We start from the raw sequence: 9,351 nt of genomic DNA, 5'->3' as shown, positions 1-9,351 counted from the left end.
GAGCGTTCCTATCTTCATCACAAGTAATTTCTCTACTTATTCTTGTGTCATCAGCGAAACTACTCACTACCGAATCCTTAACATTACTGTCTATGTCTTCAATCATAATAACAAACAATATTGCAGCTAGCACCGTACCTTGTGGCACACCGGATATTACCTTGGTTTCATCCGATTTCTCATAGTTTGCAATAACTATCTGTTTTCGTTGTGTAAAAATTCTTTAACCATCTTCCTACTTTATCTACGATATGGATTGTGTTTCTATTTTCTTGCTAATATATTATGGTCTACTTTGTCAAAAGCATTTTGCAAAGTCTAGATAAACCACATCTGTTTCATTTCCGCTTTCATATTTTTGAATATGTTCTCTCACGGTGGACTAACAGTTGGGTTTGTGTACTTTTCCGGGTACGAAACCGTGTTGTCCTATATTAAACAAATTATTTTTTTATTAAATGTTTCATAATATTTTTCTTCATTACCCTTTCATACACTTTCATAATATGTGATGTTAGTCACAGGCCTATAATACTTGCCTCTAGTCTTGATCCACTTTGAAAGTAGGGGTGATATATGCTAATTTGTGCTCATCATAAAATCTTGCCTGTATCTACACTTTGTCTTAATAATATTGCAAGTGGCTTTGCGATAGAATGAACTACTTTCTTTAACAAAATAGCAGGGACTCCATCCGGCCCTGCAGCAGCTCCATTTTTAATTTCATTATTGCCCTGCAACAATATCAGCTTCCATTAATTTCATATGCACAATATCAGCTTATTAATTTCTATGTCAGCTAAATATTCACTATTTTCTTCCCTTACTTCTATATCATTATCTTCATTATCTATTCTAGGGGTGAATTCTCTCTTATACGTCTGCCAGTATGTTGCAAATTCCTTTTTTTCATTCGTTAATCTCCCTTCAATTTTCAGAGGGCCTATTTCTATTCTTCTTTTATTCATCTTCTTCGCATATGAGTATAATAGTTTGGGGTTTTGCTTGATATTTAATAGGGTTTTTTCTTCCAAGTCCCGTTTTTCATTTTCTTTTGATTGTATAATCTTTTGTTCTGCATTTTCTATCTTACTTTTTAGTTCTCATAACTTTCCATGCATTTTTTTCTTTTGCAAGTTTTTTTTTTTTTTTTTTTTCCTTTTTTCCACTTTCTGATTTTCTGGAACAAGATCCTTCTGTCTTGGTATGCATGAATGATGTTTACTTTTCTTCTTCGGTATATATTTTTTCCACTATTTTCTCCATATATATAATCTCCGTATTTACCCTTATGTCATCACTTACGAAAATGTTATCCCAATCTTTGTTTAATTCTTCATTTAATTCTGACCATTTTTATATTTTACTGTAGAAGTTGTATTTTCCATATCCTTCCCACTTTTTCACTTCTTGCTTATCTCTATTTTCACTTGCTTTGGAATGAACTGTAATTCTATGACATTATGGTCTGAAATACTCGCATTATAAACTATTATTTCTTTAACATAATTCATCTCGTTCACAAATACTAGGTCTAAAGTATTTTCCTTTCTTGTTGGCAGGTGATTTATTTGTTGAATGTTGTATTCTAGTAGCATATCTAATAGCTTTTCAAATTGCCTCTTATCTTCTGCACTACTATTACTCTCTTTTTTTATATGTATAAGTACAACCACAATCTCCATTCGTTCTTTCCATTCTACGAAAGGAAAGTTGAAGTCACCAGATAGGAGAATAGTCCAGTCCTTGTGATTTCTACATATATCATCCAATTTTTCAATTATTAAGTCAAACTCTTTAGTATTAGGAGGTCTATATATTACTATGTTCATCAATTTTTCAGATTCAAATTCTACGCTATTAGTTCACATTCTGAGTTACTATATTTCTCATATATTTTTCCTTGTTTTTTGTCTTTCCCAGATATTGCGGTTCCCCTTGATTCCTATTTTTTCTATCTGATCTATAAGTTTGGAACCCTTTTCCCTTTTTATTTGATCATCATTCCAGTCTCTTGGGAATACCAGGTTTCACTTATATTCATTATATCTATTTTCTTTTTTTTTTGTTTTCATTTTGGGTTAGTTCTTCTAAGTACTCTATTTTTCTTTTTGAGTTACTCGTAACTAAACCCTGCGCATTCATCACTATGATGGTTTGCGTGTTTTCTCCTTCATTTAATAATGGTAGTAATAAGATTTCCCATGTCTCTTTCCTGTTCTGGTATGTTGTTCTTTTTTTCATTTTCCAGAAATTCTGACATTAAAAAATCCAACTTTTCCATAATATTTGATCTTCCTTCATCATAATTATTCATTTGTGTCTGAATCTGCAATTTTCTCCGTTTCTGCAATATCCTCTTGCATAATAAATACAGTTATTATCTCTTGAGTAGAATTTCGGAGCTGATGCTTTGAAATTTTTTGCTGACACCTCGCATATCTCATTGGTGGTTTGCTTTTCTCTTTTACCTGATATTCTGATTTCTCTCTTTATTTGTTTCTTCTTATTTTGGATTTTATTACTTGGTTGGTTATTTATTTGATTATGATTCATGGCTACAGGGTGCATATATTTGCATTTTTTGTCGAACTTACATCCTTTTCCTTCTTTTAGGTTTTTACATATTTTTGGATGCAGATCTCTGCAATCATCCCCATATCCATCTAAGTATGCACATTTACCATATATTTCATAGTTTGACATATCTTAGGATGTTTGTAGTAACATCTTTCTCCAAATCTGCAATTCCCTCTTTTCAAAAGGTTGCAGATTTTGTCTTTCTTTGTCTATTTTTTCCTCTTTCCCGTCATTGTGTAGATCTGGGTAGAGCCTCTTCGGGATTGCTTTTCTGTTGTCATATCGTAATTTATTTCTTCGTAGGGTATGCTGCTTATTGCCTCATATGTAGTATCAATGAGTATCTCTGCATCCATACTTTTATCTTGTTCTTTGTTTTCCTTATTTTTTCTGTCATTTCATTTTTGTTTACTTCTCTTCCGTTTTCCTCCTTCTTCTTTTTCTTCTTCTTCCTCTTCCTCTTCTTCTTCATCCTCAACTATTTGTACATTCAATCTTGATTTAATAACATTGTCTATCCATGATAGGGACATGTTGAACAAAAAATTCTTGTATCTTTTCTCAAATCTTGTATTACCTCAGCACACTGTGGATGGGTCGGAATGTTGCATGCAGCACATTTTCTGATTAGGTTTTGTGGGGATTGACTATGCTATACCAAAACCTTACACAAGTTTGCATGCTTTTGGCATTCTTTTTTTTCCTAATGCATCAATTAGGATATTCACAAGATTCACCTTATTCATTTTCTTTGTCGGAATATGTTGGTTTATGTATATTTTCTTTATGAGTCTCTTGACCACTTGGATTTTATTTGGAACTTCTTCAATTATTTTCATCAAGATGTTTTCATTAGATTTGTTCCTGCAGTTTGAAGGATTATATCCTTCTAATATATCTATGAATGCTTTTGTATCTTTTGGTTAGGACTGTTGCTGATTTCATAGATGAGAAATGCCAGTTTCCCTTCTTGCTACCTCATCGTATTGCGAATCTGCTAAACACGCCAAATTACGCCACCTCTTCCCGCAGTTGGAACTTACTGCCATCTTGTTCTGATTTATAGTATACACTTGATAAACTAACTTAGAAGACGCTTTATCCCTACCTATTTTCACACTAATCTTATCACCGATAGTTCACGAACACTTCTAGATATTTCTCAAATTCTAGTCGTATGTTAAACTTGTGATATCTGTTGATTAATCTGACTTCACGCGGGTACGTCTCACCAAGCAAGATGGCTACTACGAGGGAGTGGATGAGTCTGCTGGGCACCATTTCCTCTCGCTAGAAAGTTTGTCTCGCTGGGAAGACTGCACCTCAGGCCTCTTCAATTTTTCCTTGCGGAAGAATGGACGTCGAAAGAGGACCTGAATGCGATCCTAAGGATCTCCAACAAGGTAAAAGTCCATTGTTCCGACACGGCATACAAACCTTCGGTCCTTTTACAATAGGAAGGTACTAGCGGCAGCTGGATAGGTCATAAGCTTTTCGAACAAGGGGTTCGGTAGTTACTGCTTGTCCGACAGGTCGCGCGCGCGCGACTGGTAGGTAAACAAATCACTTTTGCTTTCGGCCTGCTGGCGTGTGGACGTGTATCATCGCTCCTCCCTGCCCACCGCTTTTCATCGTCGTTGGCGTTCGCTGGGTTGTGTTTTTCTTTTTCTATTTATCCTATTGAAACTGAATTGTAAGTACAATCATTTCATATTATTTCCATTGAATTCAATTGTGAATTAAAGGATCTTGGTTTCACCACGCCCTCCGATTACCCGAGTGCCGGGACTGAAGGGCGTAAGTGCGGGATTCATTTCTTTTTCCAGAAATGATCCTCGTATTGTGTATGCTCGGGTTGCCGAGGGCGGGAGAGCGCTCGCTCCGAGCGTAATTTTGGTTGGAAATGTGTAGATGAAAATCGTAAGTAAGTGCTCTTTTCATTTATATTTTTTTTGACCTGTATGCTCGTTGCCGAGCGAATGCGCTCGGCACGGAAACTTATTCTGTATGGAAGTGGAATCGCAAGTACAGTATTCTTTTTCACTTTTCATATATTTATTTTGATTGTAGCAATACTCATTTTGGATCAGTTTCCGAGCTTACCCGGAAATTGATCCTTTCCCCTTTTTATTTGAATGAAGTGAAATCGCAAGTGCAGTTCTTTTTCATTTTCATATTTTATTGAGATTGCATTGTTTACTGGGATCAATGTTTTCCGCTATTTTCCTGGAATTGATCCTTCCCCTTTTTATTTGTATCGAAGTGAAATCGCAAGCGCAGTATTCTTTTTCATTTTCATATATATTTTGATTGCATCAATTCATTATGGATCAAGGTTTCCATAAACCTTGATCCATAAAGGTAAAGGAATGGATCCTTTTACCCTTGCGCTCGGTACCGAGGGCGCAAATGCGCTCGATCCGAGCCCTTATTCATTGTGAAGTGAATCGTAATGCAAGATGCATTTTCATTTTATTCCTTTTATTATTGATTGCATCAATATTTATTTGGTTCAAGTTCCGCTCAGTCAGGGAATTGATCCTTATTGCCCCTGCATTCGTGCCGATGGCACGATTGCTCTCGGGCTCTTATATTATTGTTGGGTACATGGGTGCTGTGCGGGGGTGGGGAACGAGAAACCCCCCCCCGCTCAGCTCCCACAGATGACCCTTCCCCTTGGGGGGGGGTTGGGGGGGGGGGGGAGGGGGGAGGTTATCGGCGTTCTTCTCCTCGCCCCGATCCGTCGAGCGCGGGGGAGGGCGCTAGGTGCCCGATGTACAATTGTATTCGGGGTCTTCCACTCGTTCGTGAGAGGGCTCACCCCCCCGCGCGAGGGGACTTCCCCCACACTAATCGCTACTACTGTTATTTCCGCAGGTGCTACTGCCACGAGGGTGGACCTTGGTGAGGTATGGGCGTCCTTCCATTTGCATGGCGTGCTAGTGTCCAGGGGCTGCGGTTCTATGTCTGGGCCTACTGCGGTCAACCCATGGAGTGGTGACCACGCTCCAGGTGACGACGTCCCTCCTCACTGGTTGGTTACTCACCTCACGTGGTAACAGTCTTGCCTACAGCCGCTGTGAAGTGCCGTTCGCCGTACCGAGAGGGGGGCGTGCCGCTGCCGCTCGTGGTTGCCGCGCTGCAGCGACCACACTTCCGCTGCCCTAGAGCTCGCCCCTGGACCTGCCGCCGGTACCAGGATGTTGCTGGCTGCTGCTCCACTTCCTGTGTTTCCGGTGGCTGCTGCCTGCCGTACCTGCCGATTCTGGGCTGACTGTCCATGCAGTTGCTGCGCTGGCTGTTCCCTGCCGTTGCTGCGCTGGCTGTCCCTGCCGTTGCTGCGCTGGCTGTCCCTACCGATGCTGTGCTGGCTGTGCCTGCTGTTCCTGAGATGCCCATACCTGCTGATGTCGTCCCTGTTCGTGGTTGGTACTACCCCAGACTTTGGTCTGTCTGTACAGGTGCGTCCGGGCCCTGTGGCTTCGGCTACAGCAGCCCCGGCTCCGCCCTGGATAGCAGATCTTACGTCTGTCTGAAGGAAGCTGACGAAGAAGAGGAGGAAGGTGTCGTCGTCGTCGTCTTCATACTTCTTCATCGTCGTCGCTGCCGCCATCTTCCCCTTCGACTTCTAAGGCTTCACAGCCGAGGAAGAAGAAGGTTGCCTCCTCCCTCCTAAGAAGTCTCCTCGGGAGCTTCTCGGGACCCGTCTCACCTCCTCGTGGGACGGGAGGGTTTCCTTCCGCTGGTCCTCCTGCTCCTTCGGGACGCGGGGCCCGTCTCTTCTTCCGCAAGGAAGGACGATACGGGGACCAGAGGGGTACCGGCTAACACCGTACTCCTCGCCTGGTGTCAGTGGTTCTGCCACTGCATCAGGGTCCGTCTCGGCTTCGTCGTTCGCGGGAGGTACCGAGTGTACGGTCGCCTACCAGCGACCGTGCAGCCAGGAACCAGACCTCTGAGTCCGCTCAGCGTCAGGTTCACGGCACGGGGTGGAAGACTGGTGACAGCCGCTCACGCGACTCTCACCAGACCAGCTCTCACTCTCGCGGCGAACAGCTGGCTACCCGGGGACGTGACGGTCCACGACCGGCCACGGGCTGAGGCTGGGAAGAGGTCCTCCCGTTCGCCGGTGCCAGCCACGGCTGGAACCAGCGACGTGACGTGCCGTGAGGACAAGCACCGTCTCACTGTGACAGTGGAGCCTGCAGGTCGCCTGACCGTCGCTCTCACAGAGAGTGATCGGGTACGGCAACCAGCACCAGCTCTTCTGACATTCGAGATCGGGGGCCGCTGTGCTCAGTCCAGCCGTTCTCCACAGCGAGACGGTTCGACCAGGCCTGCAGCTCGATCGCCACCGCGGGTTGACGATCGCCTGCAGCCCTCCAAGCCTGCTGGTTTTCTTCTGCAGCGAGCGAGGAGGGAGCGTCAGGTCTGCCTCTCCCGTACCTTCAACCTCCTCGGGTTACACCGGGAGGAGCGAGGTATTGAGGAGTGATCGTGAGGGGTGCGCCCCTCATGATCCCACCACGACGCCCTACGTGCCAGGCACGGTTTCTTGGACCGGCCAGGACGTATGCGCAAGTGGATGGGGAAGACCGAGAGGGCTGTCGCTGTTCCCCCTTCTTAGGAGGAAGGTTCTCGGAATATGCTCTTGTTCGAAGGGCTTAACGGTCCCACTCTGCAAGATGCTGTGACTTCCGAGATCCAGAGGAACTTTGCCGAGGTTATGGCGCTGATTCGTCAGCACAACGACCTCGGGAAGGATCGCCGCTCCCACCAGCAGAGCCACGTCTCGGCTCGAGTCGTTTTGGGGCCCGAGAGGGAACCCAAATTGACGGTGGGTCTGCCGCGATCGGAGCTTGCCGACTGTGTTGAACCAGGTAGTCTCTCGTCTCCGGACAAGAAGGCTCTCTCAGTTCTGGCCGTCGAACAAGCTACTTCACCTCCTCTACTGCGACAGAGGCGTTTCTACGTGTCCTTCGGACACCGTATTTATACCCCTTCGGTCCTCCGAGGTTTCGACCTCGACGAGGACTGGAATGAGTCGGAGGACGGTATCGGCTCTCTCCTGTCAGGTGTCGATCAGCCCCACCCAGACGACGTTCACAGTGGCGGCAGACCCTTACCTACAGTAGTGTTCGTAACCCTCCTCGGGAAAACGTTTTTCTCCTGACGAAACGTTTTCCCAGGCTCTAAGAGGCCATCGCCGTAAGGCGATGGCTGCTCCTTTTCTTCTCCAACTGCTAGTTCCGCTGGGAAGGCGAGGCCAGTATCCAATTCCTCCCCATTCCCTCTCTCCTTACGGCTACGAGGGAAAGGGGAGGGATCCTACAGAGATTTCTCTGTAAGAATCCCACGTTAGGGGCTGCTATAAACCGGGGGGACCTTCGGGTCCTACCTGGAACGTAAGCCCAAACGGTCCGTTGAGGAGTGGGGGATCCTGCCCCTTTCTCGATTCCTACGGGAATCGAGAGGACCACCAGCCGATATCGTTTGACGAATTCGGTTGGTGGGGGGTTTCGCAGAGTGCTTAGAATTCTACGGAATTTCTAGCGCACTCAGAGTGTTCGAGTTTTTACGATCTCCAAACACTTAGGCGAGACCACGGTCCAAAGTGAGCGAGAATCCCCGATAATTGTTACACGATAATCGGGAACCTCGCTTATGCTCGAATTCCTGTAATTTCTAGCATTTGGAAGAAGACTGCTGCTGAAAGAAGAGTATCTCACAGTAGGCGTTTAACCTGGAATAGAGAAGAACGGACGGGAACTTCCAGTTTGGCTTGAACTATCGTCTTCGGTATTCTGTTCACCATTGAAGCTTTCCTTTGGGAAAGACTTCTCCTTCACTCTCTTGACTAGAGAACGAAGGCGGTCGATCTCCAATCCTTATTCTCATTCCTCGAGGGGGGGAAAAGAATTTAGGATGGAGGTCGTGGTACAGAACCTACAAATATACTAGCCTATATTACCCTCGCGACATGATTCTTTTAACAGTTGAATTGTCCGGGGGGTAGGGCGCATACCGTAAGTTAAACTCTACGGTTTGTGACCGAGACGAATTGTATCTTAATTGAACTGCAACTCGGGGTTGCCTGCAACCTCCCAGCAGTTATCAGTTTCGATTTTAGATACTTGGTATTGTCATGACAACACCAAATCAGCTTTTGTATTTACCGAAATCCGTTTCGGTTAAATATAATTGCTCGAGCGTATTCTTTATGCTCGATGGTTCTAGCCGAACGCATTCCTTCGTGGAATAATGGATTACCTGGCAACTCAGGATGACGAGTCACCGAGAGCTACTGCGTATTGAACTGCCTGATAGCGGCTCAGTATCAGCTAGGTCTCGGAGATGCACGGTCGGTTACGTCTCTCTCTCCCTGGTTTGATTGACTACCGAACCGTATCTCTGCCCAACAATCATGGACTTAGGTCTCCTGATTAACGGGGATTCTCGCAATAATGAAGGACCATCTACTGCTGTGACGCTCGTTTCATCGCCTTCGACATTGCGAGAATTTTCAACAGAGATATCTCTTGACTCTTTCATCTTTCTGTTTACCGCACGGTAACAGAAGTCTGTACTAGTCAACCGCTGCATCGCACCGCGATAATGCGAATGATTTTTGCAGACATCTGAGTTTGTCTTCAAAATATCTCGTACTTCATAGGTGTGCCATTATTCATTGATCGCCCCCCGACTTAACAGATATGTCAGAAGACATCGCCTACTCTCCGACCTGACAGCTCTACTTCCAAGGTTCAGCCC

The sequence above is a fragment of the Macrobrachium nipponense genome, chromosome 8, assembly GCF_015104395.2.
Source record: "Macrobrachium nipponense isolate FS-2020 chromosome 8, ASM1510439v2, whole genome shotgun sequence".
In the NCBI taxonomy this organism is placed as follows: domain Eukaryota; kingdom Metazoa; phylum Arthropoda; class Malacostraca; order Decapoda; family Palaemonidae; genus Macrobrachium; species Macrobrachium nipponense.
Note: the sequence above shows the minus strand (reverse complement) of the source record.